The sequence below is a fragment of the Sander lucioperca genome, chromosome 20, assembly GCF_008315115.2.
Source record: "Sander lucioperca isolate FBNREF2018 chromosome 20, SLUC_FBN_1.2, whole genome shotgun sequence".
NCBI classification, from domain to species: domain Eukaryota; kingdom Metazoa; phylum Chordata; class Actinopteri; order Perciformes; family Percidae; genus Sander; species Sander lucioperca.
In genome coordinates this window covers 18,821,651-18,838,575 of record NC_050192.1, presented here as the reverse complement: position 1 = coordinate 18,838,575, position 16,925 = coordinate 18,821,651, and the positions used below count along the sequence as shown (strand labels likewise).

The 16,925-nt window shown below is 39.5% G+C and overlaps 1 protein-coding gene across 4 annotated transcripts in view; it reads right to left on the bottom strand.

Annotated features, from left to right (window-relative positions):
• Positions 1-16,351: 16,351 nt before the first annotated feature.
• cwf19l1 (CWF19 like cell cycle control factor 1) overlaps positions 16,352-16,925 on the bottom strand; it is a 14,841-nt gene continuing 14,267 nt past the window's right edge. For 3 of the 4 annotated variants that reach the window (XM_031296935.2, XM_031296936.2, XM_031296937.2), the window contains exon 14: positions 16,353-16,925. This exon is cut by the window's right edge and continues 301 nt beyond it. The gene's annotated coding sequence lies outside the window, so the exon portion shown is untranslated. The other variant, XM_031296939.2, reaches the window with a different exon arrangement.

Genomic DNA, 16,925 nt, shown 5'->3' with positions numbered 1-16,925 from the left:
ATGGCTTGTTAGCCTACAATCTCCCCATAGGAGGTATGCTTTCCGGATGCTCGCTTACCCCCTTGGTAAATCACCATGGACCCCCATGTTAAATTGCCCAACTTTACAGCAGAATTAAACGTGTTTACAGCCTGGCACAAAAACGGTTTTGATCTCTATAGCTAGGCTAATTCCCCCTTCAATGACAACTGTGGAACTCTCCTGTTTAAATTATAATAAGGCTTAAAGTTATGCATAATTAACACCATGCCGCTTTGACTGACGGCTGGCTGCCGTCACAGGAGGCGAGCATAGACTGCAGGCTTCAATCAGCCCGCTTCAGCTCCATCCACGCTCCACCTATTTGCCCATATTTGGATTACGTGGGAGTTAGGCGAAATCAGGCACGGCCAAGATGGTGCCACGGAGCCACCGGGAGCCGCCCACTTTGAGCTTCATTGAGGTTGGACACTTATAATCTTTGAATAAATAAAAATTTGGGTCAATAAAATGTCAGAAATAAAAGCATCAGAAGTTTTGATAGCACAAGTGGTTGACTTTCAATTATTTTTTATTTACTCAAGGCTATTTGAGTAAGGCTCTGAAAGTCACAACTACACTAAAATAACCATCTCAGAACTTTTGGTAACACTTTATTTGAAGGTATCTACATAAGAGTGACATGACACTGTCATGACACATGTACCCTAACACTAACTCTAACTCTAACCATAACTTGTCATGACAAAAACCGAATGACAATTACTAAAAGAAGCGTTATGTCATAAACGTTTATGACTTGTTTATAATGTTTAAGACTCGTTCATGACAGTGTCATGTCACTCTTATGTAGATACCTTCAAGTAAAGTGTAACTGAACTTTCTTCCCTACTATTAGGACCAGATTACATAGTTCTTGACCTTTTTTAGCAAACTCCTGGGAGATTATAGACGTATGAAATAAAGTGTTTTATTTTTTATATTTAATCTGCATCGTGATCCAAATTTACATGAAAAGACACATGCCAGATTTCTTATTTTATTCGAGAAAATAGTGCAAAAGCATGTCGCTTGAAAAAAAGTAGACGACAAACACAAATGTCAAATGTGTGCAAATCGAGCACTTCCACTGTTTAAGCGTTTATGTGCCATGTGTCTGTGCATTCAGGAAGTGGTTTCCCTATCGCAGACCTCAGGCCCCGGGGACAGACGCTTAAGGAAGGCCAACAACGGCTACATTTATCTTATGTTCAATGTAAATCTGTGGTTCTACTGTTGTATCTTAGTTGCAGTGTTGCATTGCCGATGCGTGGAAGAGGAATTCGCTGGACACTGTTCTTGACAGCTTATATTGGGTATGCTTAGGTAACATGTTAGATAATATGTTACATAGGTTAGTGTCCTTAGGGGGCTCCCTAGCCATACATTAGATAACATAACTTGACATAGCATGGGTTAGTTCCCAGCGACATCACGTCACTAAGAGGTTAATCATTAAACCACTGCACTGCTACACTCTCTTCTGAAGACTAAGCATATATATTACAGTGTCTTACATGAAACCTTTATACCAGAAACATAATCATGATTCATACAGATAAACCATTGGATACTACACTACAACAATGTACCATGTTCCTACATGCTGCTGCGGCAGAAAGTACTTTGACATGGGTCAAACATGTACTCTACATGCGTATTTCCATTTTGTGCTACTTTATTCTTCTACTCCAATACATTTAAGATGAAAATATTGATGTTTTTACAATACTTCATGTATTTTACAGATAAAACACAAGATAAATGTATACAATATGATGTGATTTACATGTTAATGCACTTATAATAATCACTGTGAAAGAGACCGCTCACTTACTTTCTCTCACTGCAACTTTTAGTTTTAAAAAGTTTTAAACGTTTTGGTCATCAATTCTTTTGATGTCGCTTTTGTCGCTTTTTCCGACATTTGTCAATTTTTTTTCTTTAAATGCCATAAAATTGAATAAAACACCCAAATTCAATGAAAGTAGTGAACTGATCATTTATTTTACTTGTGAAGAGCATTGTATGGCACCATCCACGTTATTTTTTTTGACCATTTGGTTGAAGGAAACCCAAATTTCTGACATTTTGAAAACGCGTCAAATTTGACCCGAGGACAACAGGAGGGTTAAATACATTTCACTGATAATACTTTCATAATAAACTTTAAATGCAGGTCTTTGTTATTTTTATTATAGTATTATATATATATATATATATAGTATTTTTAACATTTTTAAATTGCTACGTTTACTGTGAATGAGATCTTTTACTTCAGTAAAAGTAGTTTAGAAATACTCTGTTACAGGTAAAAGTCCTGCATTCAAAATGTTATGTTATGTTACAAGTACAAAAGTATCATCAGCAACATGTACTTCAAGTGTGAAAAGTAAATGTACTCATCATGCAAAGTGGCTCCTTTATTATAGAATATTTTATTATTCTGTTTTCATCACTAACAAATACATGTACCCCTTCTCTTCTCTGCTTCTCTTCATAGTCGTCAGATTCATCTACCAACCCTTAGAGAGAAGAACCACCAGCCTGATAATCGGGCGTCGGGCCGTCTGGCGAGGTCCGTGACTTGAGTCTGTTCGGTGTGTCCCGTGCCGTCGGCCGTCCGAGGAGCTGTCGGCCTTCATTTGGGCCGACCCGACATGTTCAGTCGGAGACAGGGCAGTCGGGACTCACCCGGAAATGGGGAGCGGATGAGCCGCTCAAAATCTGACGAAAATCTTTTAAACTGACCTTTGTTGATCTGAAACGAAGACAGATTCAGCAACTGCACGGCCTATTTCTCGCTTCAAATGTTTTCAGAAACACGTTTCGGTGATCTATTTCAGTACAATATGAGATCGTATTCTGAACAAGCCGCCATGACAGTCTGGCTGTGAATTTCCGGAGAAAAAAGAACCACGTGACGCGTTCGTCCAATCAGCTGCCGGTTTTCAGTTTCTGGGAAATAATCAGACTGTTAATGGAAACAATGCAGAGCAGCGCCGCCTGCTGGTATGGAGACGTATTACGTTTCGCGCAGAGCGTACGCTCAAGTCGGCGTCTCCTCAGTGTGTTCTGAGGCATTTTTTGGACCTCGGGACCCGACTGATCAGTCCGGCTGGCTTTACTGCTGACGGTCGGCCCGTCTGGTTGGTGTGTCAGGGCCCTAATAGAGCTGGCTCAGGTTTGCCTTGCACCAGCTTTTAGTTATGCTGCTATAGTTTTAGACTGCCGGGGGACTTCCTTTGACACACTGAGCTCCTCTCTCCTCTCTCTTTCCATTTGTGTGCATCCATGTCCCAGAAATGCTTGTTACTAACTTAGCTGTGGGGAGCTTATTCCCTGGAGTCCTTATGTTTTCTCGCCTCGCAGTTTTACTTGGATTAGGGTGGCACCTAAATCATTGTTGCAGCTGATGTCGTGGTCCTGCTCGGCGCCCTGCTACGCCCTGCTACGCCATGAACTACTACAACTACTATTTCTTGTCATAGTTCCATTATCTTTATTGTAACTATAATTGCCACTGTTCATTACACCCCCATTCGACACCGTCAGACAACCGCCCACCAAGAGCCTGGGTCTGTCCGAGGTTTCCACTGTATAGAGCAATACTCTAATGGAATTAGTGGGCTAAAGTCAGTCACACCTCGCCTTTCTTCCAAATAACGCACATTTCATTCATAATATTATAAATACAGGCCTATAGTTTCTGCACATTTTAGTTTTTCTGAATTGTGTGAAATGGCTAATAAAATAGGTAATACAAAACGATTATGTGGTGACCAAGGTGAATTGGTTTAGTCTTGACTTCTGGTCGTGAGTGACAGTGTTGGGGGGGATGGGAAATCTGTTGATTGTCGAGTGCCAAATAAACACAGAGATGGACAGGAAAAGGTCAAAGCCATCAGGTGCCCAATTTAGCTCGAAGGGGGTCTCGCCCAGGGGTGTAAATCAATGTAGAGCCGCCACTGATAATTTGATACTATAAATAAAATTTAGAGATGGCCCGATACCATTTTTTGCTTCCCGATACTGATTCTGATACCTGAACTTGCGTATCGGCCGATACCGAGTACTGATCTGATACCAGTGTGTCATATTTTATTATGTTTTAACAGCTGTATACTACTATCCCTGTATGGATGTGATATTATTTCTATTTTTGTTGTCGGCCTGGCTCAAGTTAAACTCTTTGTGAAACATGAACAAACACAAACAATGAATGTCACAGAACTTTCTTTTATTATGCAGTTTGACAGTCAGTTATAACGGAAAAAGAGCATAAATAAACTACTTTAACGTAGATTTTCTTTAGGGCTTTATTACGTGGTATCGGATCGGTGCATAAACTCCAGATAGGCAGTATCAGAGCATCGGTACCGGAACATCTCTAATAAAATTGAATTGAAATGTATTTTAATGTTGTAGTTCTTCCAATTTTAGATACTAGATATATACTACCTGGAAGGTAGGGAAGAAATTTAGTACTGCATCATATAATAATGGACAGTGATTTAAAAATGGACAAGCAGATACACTCTGTAATCAAATCAAGCTTTTTCTTATCTAATGTCAAGCTCTTTTTATCTTTTAGTAATATAGAAAGGGTTTTGCATGCTTTTGTATCGACCCGACTTGATCACTGTAATGCCCTTGATGTTGGCCTGCATTCACACTGCCTGCGTCAGCCTTCAGACGGTGCCGCGAAAACGCAGGTCTTTCCATTCATTTTGAACGGCGGTAGTGTGTTTAGGCTGTGGCGGTGGGTGCCGCAGGGGGGGAACCAGAAAACAACCGCAGCGGCCTGTGGCGAAAAGTTGAGAACGACTTCAACTTTTGGAGAAACGCAACCCGACGTCACGCTGCGGTGGCCAATCATGTAACCAGCGATCAGACTTGTCAGTGTGTTTTGAGGCAGTGTGAAGAGTCCCGTAGCATCACTGCCTCTATCGCTGCCCCAAGAAAGTTTTACAACACCAAACACGAGCACTGAACTGCCCAGGAGTTTGTGGAACAGCTGACTGTTTCCTCAGTCGCTCCGTCTCACTTTTCGTTAAGTCAAGTGTGAAAAACGTTGAGATCCATAAACAATCTGGGGGGGGGGGGGGGGGTTAAATAACACAACAGGACATCACACAAATGGGTGGTTTAAGTGACAATCCCACACCGCTGCACCACCCTGCGGCAATCGCCGGATCTCCTTTTGCTGATGTGAATGCGCCCTAAACCAGGCCTCCCTCTCACGCTGGCCCGGAATGCTGCAGCACGTCTTTTAAAGGGGAACTATGCAGTTTTTTAGCTTAATTTACCTTAACTGAACAGCTTCGGAGTCATCGGAATGGTTATATGACTTTTTTCGTGTTGAATGGTGGTCGTCTCGCTTCCTCCTAGCGCCTGTGAGAAGAAAAACCACCCTTGCAACTTTTGGCCAACGAGCCAGAGAAAGAGGAAACGGCAGACTGACCGAGCGAGTATTTACACAGTGTTGCCAAATATCTATTCCGAAGCTGTAGGGGGAGCTCTATAGAGAAACCTGCGAGCAAAATGCGAGAAAACACCAAAGAAATTGCCAAAACTGCATAGCGCCCCTTTAACAGGAACACGCAGGCGAGAGCATATTTCCCCCTGTACTGGCCTCCCTTCACTGGCTCCCCGTACGTTTTAGAATTGATTTTAAGATTTTATCGTTTATGTACAAATCATTAAATGGGCTCACTCGCTCCAACCTATCTCTCCGACCTTTTGCAACCTTACATCCCCCCCGAGGTTGACCAGTTGCTCCTTGTGGTCCCAAAATCAAGGCTAAGGACAGAGGAGTTAGTTTGATGCTACCAAACGATCACCCGCCGTTAGCATTCCATTGACTTCCATTCATTTTGACGTCACTTTGACAGCAAAATAGCGTTTAAAGACTATTTGTCCATTGTTTATTTCTAAAGAAACACAACAATGTATAAAAGGCTCCATTACCTTGTATCTCACGTTATGGCTCCGTAGCAGACGTTTTTGTAAAAATAGGCTAACGATTGGGTCATAACCACGCGACTTACCGTCGCATAGAGGAATTACCGTATAGTACAGGAGAAGCTCTCAGGCAGTTTCGACTTACATTAGCTGTTTAAGTTTAATTACTAATGTTAACTATCATTTTAGTTAGCAATAATTAGCCTGTGTCTATGTTATCTCCTTACATATACCTACGCTCTCCGTCTCTGCTAGATTGGGAATGATTGAGATTTCTCTTGGCACAGCTACCAGAAGACTTCCAACTTTCAGACAGGTTGCTCACGTCACATCTACGTCTTCAAGCTCAGTTGGAGGCTGCTCAGTAACGCTCAGCCATCACCGGGAAAGTGCTTCTAATATACTTCACTGGTCTCCGTCCAGAGACACGGGATCTGGTGGTCCATTATATACCGTTTATGGCTACAACACACACAAATTCACCCTGATCTACAAAATAAATTGTATAGAACTACTTTCATGTCCCTGTTCTGCAGGTATTCCACACAAAGTTGGAAGTGCGCCCTCGTTTAGAAGAAGTCTCCCAGCTAATCCTGCCTTGTACTGACCGAAGTTGGAGAAACTAACAGCTAGCTGATGTGGTCTTACCTAGCTACTGAGCATGTGCGACTGACAACAAAGATGTTAAAGCAGTGCCATGTCTAACTCTGTAGCTAAAACAGAGACCTGAACACAGGGTGAAAAGAGGAGCTGCAGCAATGTGCAGCACAACAAAAATATGGTGTTTTTTGAAAATTAAACCATGTAAACCTATTCTGGTACAACTTCAAATTACAATTATGAACCTGAAAATGAGCATAATATGGCCATTTTAAAATACATTACATTTACATCAAGACAACTGTAGTGCAGTAAAACGTCTTCCTCTGACATGTATTGGACTAGCAGCATCAAGTAGCATTAAATGAAAAGACTCAAGTAACTCAAAATATCACTTAAGTGAAGTACTTGAGTAAATTCCATCACTGACTGTACATACAACACTTTGCCAGAAAGCGAGTAGCACCATCTTTAAACCATCAACCCTGCCTGCATCCTTATATGTTGTGCACATGAGTAAAGCTGTAAATGTTCATCTAAAAACATGCCACTGGGATGTGCCCCACAGTTCCATAAAGTAAGATATATGAGAGGTGTTCCTTTAAAAGAATGCAATAAGAGTTATATATTGAGAAAATTAAAGTGCCAAGATGAGTTAAAGAAGGCTCGTGTAACGAGGTTTTTTTTATTACTCTTGACTCTGCAACACGGAGCTGATGTTCGCACATCTGGGAGCCATCCTGATGAATGTGTTTGTAGGGGGTGGCGGTGTAAACTGAGTGTCACTGTGAGTTTACATGACAAGGTTCTTGTTAGACATGACCGGCAGGAGGATAATCAGAACCAGCAGCACGAGGGCAGCAGGGGTCGTAGCCGAGCACTGAACCCGGGGATAACATGAAAGATTTAATACTCCACAATATATATTTAGCACTATAAATACATTTTAATTGAAATTAATGGGTGCTTCCAGACCTTTCTCTAGCGCTGAAACAGTGCTGTAGAGAAAGGTCTGGCTACACCTGAGCTGTGTTGGAAACCGTTCCCTATCATGGGAATGGTGCACTATATAGTGTGTTTGCCATTTGGTAGTGGTGTTCGAATTCTCCGCGGTAAATTTCATTCACTATATAGTCCACTCTAAAATACCCACAATGCACAGCTAATTTGAGTGTACAAACGATGGTATCCTACATTTTACTCCCGTATCCCACAATGCAATGCAGCCGTGTTTTCCCCGAGGAGAAGAAGAAGCAAAAGGAAAATGAAAACTGAAAAGGAAAAACAGAGGAAATGTAACATGCTACACAATCAATGCAACCTGTTACTATTCTAAATTTTAGTTTCAGTTTGTTTACATGATGCTGGGCGCGCCCGCCTCCGTCACACAAATGACCGGCGCATCTACTGACGCAACAATGTTTTCAGTGAGTGTCCGAAATCTCGTTTGCTCATTCCCTATATAGTTCATTATTTAATAAACACTATATAGGTAATAGTCAGTGAGTGAACGAGGGAACGGTTTCGAACACAGCTCTAGTCTATATCCTCGACGTTCCACTTCCGGGATTGCTCCAGTGCCACGGGAAATTCCGCCGGATGCATGTGCACGCGTTATTAACGGCGTTAACGCAAACCCATTTTAACGGCGTCCATTTTTAATCGCGAGATTACGTTTTTTTTCACATGCTGTTGCAACAGCTAGTAACGTTAGAAAAACTACAACACCACACCGGATCTAGTTAGACCGGAAACTAAACAACAGGCATGCCGCACACCATGCGCACACACTTGTTTGGGCTTGCGAGCCGGCCAAAGAGTAGTAGGCTAACGTTACGTTTTGAGTGGATAGCGAGCGCGAGACGCCGAAATGGATGCCAATAAGATTCTGAATGGAAAGTTTACTTTTAAAAAGTTGTCGAGGGGGACAGTAGTTTCACCATACACAGCCTGTACGACACGGAGAAAGCAGCCCAACTGGAACTGCTGCAAAGTGCAAACGCTGTCTCATTAACCGGTGATCACTGGACGTCAGCGAGTAATCCAAATTATTTAGAAGTTACTGCACACTATATTGACTATGTATATCAGCATACGGCTTTAAGACTGTGTTGTTTGTATTGTTTTTGCCATTTTGGGACATTGTCCACCCCCTTTTCTGTCCAGGAGAAATGTTACATTCCTTATTAGAAAAACGTAAAGGTTACAAATGTCCTGCTGTGGCATCTGGTTTTTGGACCATTTTGTTTGTACTGTATAAGCAAAGTGTTAGTGTTACATTTCAGTTAGGTTAGCTACTTGTAGGAATTGTGCAATAATGACAGATTTACACATTTTTCTTTTGTTTACAGTAAATTAATAATAAACAATTACAAATCTTAAAGTCAAGTTCATAAAGTCACTTTCTTTGCATTCATTTGATTCCCAATTAAGATACACTGGTAATAATGGCTTTCCATTGTTAATATGTACTTAAAAACAGTTCTGAAATGCAAAATAATAGAATTTTATTCATGTCATAACATATGCGATTAAACGTGATTAACTATAGAAATTTGGCGATTAATCGCGATTAAAAAAATGAATCGTTTGACAGCCCTAATTTCCGATTCTTCGAAGGATCCTTCCTCTTTCTTTGTGTTGGAATTTTAAACTCTGTTTTCTGTTGCACGACTAAAACAACTTTTGAACACACACATGTTCCACCAAAACCAAGAGGCTATTTTGCAGCGGCACCGTGGCTCTGTCCGGCGCTTAGCACCGCCCAAGACGATTGTGATTGGTTTAAAGAAATGCCAATAAACCAGAGCACGTTTTTCTCCCATCCCAGAAGGCTATGTGGACTAGCCAGACCCTCCTCTGCAGTGCTGTGGAGGAAGGTCTACAGACTAGGCTACACCAGACTACTGCAAATCGAACAAGCAGGAAGAGCACAGGCCTACTCAGTAACAAAAATAATGTCTGTGTTCCATTTAGATGTAATTCAGCCTTTATAGTTATCGCCTGTACTTTATCTGCTACAACACGACAAAATGTCCAATGTGTAAAAGGTCAATACAAATCATCAAAGGGGAAACACGGACAGAACCACACGCGATGTTTAATGAGCAACAAATGTCAGCCTCATGTATCTGTCAGTCGGTGGGAAATCCAGTCCAGATAAGCCAATAAATAGCAATCAGATTCCCATTTATAACAACCTGCAAACTGATCCTTATCTGACAGTAACTATAAACTGTCCATTGGAAAGACGCCCACATAATCTGATCAGACCACGGTGATCCGAGTCGGCTGCATCCTGTGTGGGCGCTAAAAGGCCTTCATTTAGGCTCTCCATCATCGGCTGCAGTAATTCACTCAAGGTTCTAACTTAAAGGTGCAAATCAGTGACTCACAAACGCATGTCCAATAGGGGTGGGGGAAAAAAATCGATACAGCATAGTATCGCGATATTTTTCGTGGCAATACTGTATCGATACACAGACGCCAAGTATCGATCTATTATGATATGTGTGTTGGTCAGTTTGTCTGCTTGACAATCCCATTTTGCAGCAATAAAATTAAAGTGAGATGAACAGACAGAGAAATGTATCTTTTTAGATAAAACAGATGTTGATAAAATTTTCCTTTGGGGACATAATTTGAAACTGGGAAAAATTTGAAGTTGAAAAAAAGATAATAGATTGCAATATATCGCAGAATATTGCAATATGTTTAAAATCGCAATAATATCGTATCGTGACATAAGTATCGTGATGATATTGTATCGTGAGGCCTCTGGTGATTCCCACCCCTAGTGTCCAATGAATAGGGCTGCCTAATTAATGGAAAAAAATCATAATCACGACTATTTTAGTCAATATTGAAATCACGATTATTTAACAAGATTACTCATCGTCTTTGGAAAGATGCGCATTTATTAAAGTTTAAAAAAACAACAGTGAAAACATCTTGAACTGTGAAATGTCCCTTAATACAGGGTTTTTCCTGCATAGAGGAATTTTTGGCGCCCCCCCTAAGAGGTTTTAGCCAACCCCAAAGGAAAATCACCAGCGCCAAAATTACAAGAATTGAGAGTAAAAAAAAACAATTAAAATCCTCTCTAAATGTGTTGAAGAGCAATTTACCAAACAACAGTTGACTCTCCCTGTGACTTATTTAAATATTAATATTATTTTATTAACCAGTTTTGTTGATTGGGGTTTTATTTACTCAAGCATAATACATTTTTAATTATCAAATTAGAGCTGGGCAATATATCGATATTATATTGATATCGTGATATGAGACTAGATATTGTCTTAGATTTTGGATATCGTAATATGACATAAGTGGTGTCTTTTCCTGGTTTTAAAGGCTGCATTACAGTAAAGTGATGTCATTTTCTGACTTACCAGACTGTTGTAACTGTTCTATTATTTCCCTTTACCCACTTAGTCATTATATCCACATTACTGATGATTATTTATCTAAAATCTCATCGTGTAAATATTTTGTGAAAGCACCAATAGTCAACACTACAATATCGTTGCGGTATCGATATCGAGGTATTTGGTCAAAAATATCGTGATATTTGATTTTCTCCACATTGCCCAGCCCTATATCAAATTGCCAGAAATAACGGGGAAATGCATAGATTTCTGTCAAATTAGGTAACACAGGCTCATTACCTTTATTGTACGCGGACCAATCATGCTTACTAGGGGTGTACGATTCAGAAAATGTCACGATTCGATTCCGATTTTTAGGCTCACGATTCGATTCAATATTGATTTTCGATTCAAAAACGATTCTCCATTAAAAAAACGATTCACAGTATGTAAATATAGTTACTTTACTTTACTTACTAAATATCTTATACATCCCTTAGTACATTCATGTGGATTTTTTATTTAGTTTATTCAGTATCTTTTATTGTCCATATTATTCATGTGGATTTGTTTGTTATTTTATCATCCTGTTTATGATGTATGTGTATGTTGTGTGTGGTGTCTGTAAGCTACTGGGACCTTGAATTTCGCCTTGGGGATCAATCTATCTATCTATCTATCTATCTATCTATCTATCTATCATGTGATTGCAGTAGACATACAATACAAAAAAATACAATACAATGTTTTTTGCACACCCCTAATGCTTACTGTCGTGCGTACTCCCCCCCCCAAAAGGCCCATTCGGAGCCAGGAAAAACCCTGTTAATACTTTCCACTCTTTTATTCAGAACACAACACAAAATAAGAGCTTACTTGCAAAAGGTAATGTGCAAAATAATAGTTTTTCTTGATTACTCTGTTTTTGTGATCATTAGGAGACAAAATCGTAAACATGATTTAAATTTTGATTAATTGCACAGCCTTACCCATGAATTCTTCTGCAATACATGGAGAGTTTGTGGTGTAGGTTAGGGGTGCACCGATCCAATATTAAGATCGGATATCGGTCCCGATATTGACAAAATAGCTGGATCGGGGATCCAGTTTTGTTAGTTTTTTCCCCTCTGTCGCACGTGTGTCGCATGCTGGAAGAGTTCAGTGTACAAATAAATAAGAATTCAATACATTACATCCATGTTATTTTGTCTTAGTTAGGAAAGTAATGTTTAGTTAGGAAAGTCTGGTGCCTTTAGTCTCTTCCACATGGTGGAAGGAAGGTATAAGGTGGAAGGTATACAGTGTATTATTAATTCAACAACGGTATCGGATCGGTATCGGGTATCTACAGATACACAAAGCCCAGGCATCGGTATCGGGACTGAAAAAGTCGGATCGGTGCATCCCTTGTGTAGGTTTAAGAGAAGAATGGTTTGGGTTAATGTGGGAGGGCTGTGGGGCTTCATTCAGCCATAAAAGGTTGGAAACCACTGGTGTAGACAGAGAATGATTTCTCTATTTGCAAGTCTAAATCACTTCTCTGTTGCATTCATTTTCTTTAAAGACCCATCCAGATAGTCATCAGAGTTCAACGCTTTTATATGAACTCTCGGAAAATGGCATGAACACCACACAGATTTTAATCAAATATTTTGCTTTATTTGAAGTTGTCTTTATATTACCTGACAAAGTTATGCAAGTATATGAATGTATTAGGGAGGATTATGAAATATGAGAAGTTTAAGACAGTTTTTGAATAAAAAAGGAACTTGAGAGGTATAATAATCATTAAATGAACATGTTTGACCTGTCTAAGATACTGTCTACCCCTCCTTCCTCTACTCCCTCAATGCATAAATCACCACAACATGTTCCCTCCATGAAATCCGGGCAGTATATGGACTTTATGTAAGGTTGAACTTTTTAGAGTCGTTATCTTAATAGGCAGGAACATACACAGAAATAACTACATATAAATGTGCAGGTGCATTGTGGCTCATGGAGCGATACTTAATCATCGTAATGGGTTTTCCATAAGAGATATGGACAGTGTTCGGCCTGTGACTCCTGCTAACAGAAAGAAAAGAGATGATTTTTTTTACAATACTACACACAACAACACGGATAGAAGTTGGTGTTTTAAGAGTACAAGACCCTTCACGACCTATCAGATCAGAAGTGTTAAATCAAATTTACAGCTGAAGCCATGTTCTGTGCAGAAAAGACTTTAAATGTTATGTGTTCAAAACATAAATCACAATAATACCATCTAGATTTATGAGCAAAAAGCACAAATAAAGTGCAGTACAATGATGGATCAAAGGTACTTTAAAAGCAAAAGCTTTAAAACCAATACAGGTTCACCTGGGAGTCATGCTATAAAAATTCAATAACAAGTATCATTGTATCTTAACCCCCAAAGGCTACATGATACAGTATCTACATTACAGCCATTCCTGACTAGAGATAAGGAGAATTGGGTATTAAAAGTTAAAATAGTAAGTAGACATATTGGTTTTAGATGTTTTTTGAGATATCCAACTGACTTTTGCCTCTCTCCCAGTACAGTTGTGTTATTTCTAGTGCTGCCACCAACGACTAATTTTCTAACGGTTAATCTTTCGACTAATTTTCCGATTAGTTGACTAATCTTAACGACTAATTTAAAAAAAAAAAAAATCAAGTGAAAAAAAAGTGTTTGTTATTTCGTCCATTTTATTTTGAACTTGAGTGCAGTTTATCAATGGGAAACATACATGTGTACAGACAAGGCTAGCAGCAGCAGCGCCGCGTCAGACACGTTTCTGGTGTGTAAAGACAGAAAAATCCACTAAATCGACTAATCGCGGCGGCACTAGTTATTTAATAGGTGGTGCTTGCAGCTGGGCCGGATTAACCATTAGGGCAACTGGTCACTTGCCCAGGGGCACAGGACATTTAAGGGGCCCTGGGCATCGTCAAATATTATGTAAGATCACGTTATGAACGCAGTCCTCACTTTCCTAATTATATGCAGATTTTTGCAACCCGTCCGATCAAAATATTATTATTATGTTAAATCGCGTCAAAAACAGTGTCTGTAGCTTCCTGAAAAATACAGAGTGCAAAAAAACGCAGTTAAGAATGATGTTGATAACGGCGCCCTCTAGTGGTTAACTGAGGCAATTGCAGCTCGAAATGACCACACTGGGCCACATGTAACTCCGCTGTATAATTATGCTTCTACACAAAAAAACATGCATACAGCAGTATTTCAATGTAATTACAGTATCAGTATGTACTCACTGTTTTCCTATTATATCTGATGTTTCTGTATATTCCTGCTGCATTAATGTGTATGTCGCATTTGACTGCTGTAGATGTGATGATGAGGTTGTGCTCATTTTAACACTTTTATATACTGCTGGGTAGATTCAACTACAACGATGCATCATATTCTATAACATTAGCATTTGTTTGTAGCGTCACTTGAAAATTCAAAGTGGCGGATTTAGGTGGAATAAAAATGGTGGGACATTTAACGTTAACGTTACTTTGCTCGAATGCAAAACTCGATAATTACACACATGCGTTATTGGCATCGACGTGTTAATGGTTATTACATATTAACATTTTCGACAGTTAAACACAGGTGATAACGTGAATGGGCGCATACCTGTTCTCCTTAGGTTGCTGTGTATGCGCTGTCAGTTTGGGTAAAGTTAGCCATGTTTGCCCAATTTTACCGTGTCGTCTGGCTGCTTTCATGTTGGGTAAACCTCTCAGAAAGATGCTGGAGGTCCTGGAAGCCTGTTCTGTACCAACCCGAATCCGAAGAAAACACACGGGAACAACATAAAGCGTCTTCTCTGACAAGCTAAAGTTAGCCGTTAGCCCCTTTTGCTCTTGGATAACCCTACACGTTAAAACAAGTTTTTTTTTATACCAGAGGTTTGGTTTATAACAATATCCCGCCCCTGGCTCAAGTTTTTCTTCTAAAGACAGACTTTTAAATGTGTTCTGTGGAAGATAATCCACATCGTTCATGATGACCGCAGACACGATCTTCTGTAAAACAAATACAAACGCCAGCAACTAGCCAATGAGGACATCAGTGCTTCGGCAAAGAGCCAATCAAATTGCAGCGGTGCAACAGCCAATCAGCTTTAAGCATTCGTATTGTTGTTTTCCCACACTTCGGGCACTTGACCAAAGACTAGTATCTCAAACTATCAGCCACTAATAAATGATAAATAACAGCAGCTGAGGATTCTTCATGTCATTTATTGATCTAAAATTATATTAATTTCCAGTGCAGGGACATAACTAAGCATATTTACTTAAGTAGCCTACTGTACTTAAGTATCATTTTGAGATACTTTTGTACTTAAAGTATATGTTGATGCAAATACTTTTGTATTTTTATATAAATAAGATCTTAAATGCAGGACTTCTACTTGTAACAGAGTATTTGTACACTGTGGTTTTGCTACTTTTACTTGAATACTTCTTCCAGCATTGTCTATTTCTAAGTTACAATACCACTAGTCTCGCATTACAAGACCTATCTCCACAGCGCTGTGGAGATAGGTCTGGCTACACCACAGATGCATTCTGGGATAGGAGGGGAAAAAAACGCTGCGGTTGTTAAACCAATCACAATCGGGCGGCACTAAGCTCCAGACGCAGCGACGGTGGCTCTGCTAAATAGTCTTGGGAAGAAACTTGTTTTGGGGGAACATTTGCACCCCGCAAAAGAAAACGCCACATACAATATTAAATGAAGGTGACTGTTCACACAATACAGTAACGTGAGCTATTTAAATTAGCTGATACATGGTGAAACCTCATTGGCTCTTACCAGTGTATCTCTGTGTGTACTTCGTCCACAGCAATCCCACCAATCGGTCCCAAAACCTCCCAGTTAGAGAGGAAATTACGTAAACATATTCTTTTAAATCGTTCCCCTAAAGAACCAAGCAGGCCTGACTTGTTGCACGATCCAAATATTCTTCAAAACTTGCCATTTTCAGCGTGAAGCTTCTAGTTCAAAGTTTGTTATTTCCCTGAAGCCAACAGAGTTTGAGAATGGCAACACACGAGAGAGCAGAAAGAGTACTTCTGTTGACCCAGACTACAGTAAAACTAAAACCAGCCTCTCCTTTTCAGATGTCATTTTTCTTATCTAAACATACAGTATGAAGCAAGCCACACAACATACTGCTGAGAAAATCTTTGTTCCAAAGCTGTATTCTTTACTTATTAGAATTGTTACAAATACCATGGGATTTTGAACAAGTTGTTTGGTTGTTCCGGGTCTCACGTCGTCTCTATTATTTATTACAAGTAAAGCATCGGCCAAAATGTGTGAAGATCATAAATCTGAACTACGTGCTAGTAATGAACAACATGGCACCAGAAACCCAAAATAACAGTTTAATTGTAGTTCATTTACAAAATACATTTAAAAACAATTTCCCCCCGAGTTGAGGTTAAAACAAAGAGCCTCCATAGAAACTTTAGAAAATGTTGCTGAGTTTTTACGGTGTTCAATTTATAAAACTTTTTTAGAGCCTCAGTCTGTGTGGATTTCAGCTTTTATTGTGAAGGAGTTGCACAAACTGGAATAAGGATTTTTCTTTGTCTTTTTTTTCATGTATCAGGAATTAACTAAAAGACAGATATCTTCACAAACCAACATACAGCAATCCCAACCACTCACTGTTGACATTTTAAAACGCTGGTACTGATTATGTATATTATGTATATTATGATTATGTATATGTCTTCCCGTTTTTGGTTTTGGAATTGCAAACCTTTCGACACATTTTGAAAATTTTACTTTAACTTTAGGTCTCTAAAAAAAATAAACATGTTTTGAAAGAAAAATTCTGAAAGATTTAGACACTTTAATAAACCTTAAACAAGAGGGGCTTTCATGATGCTTACTTATAAAACTTTGCTGCAAAAATATCAGTTCCCTCCATCACTTCA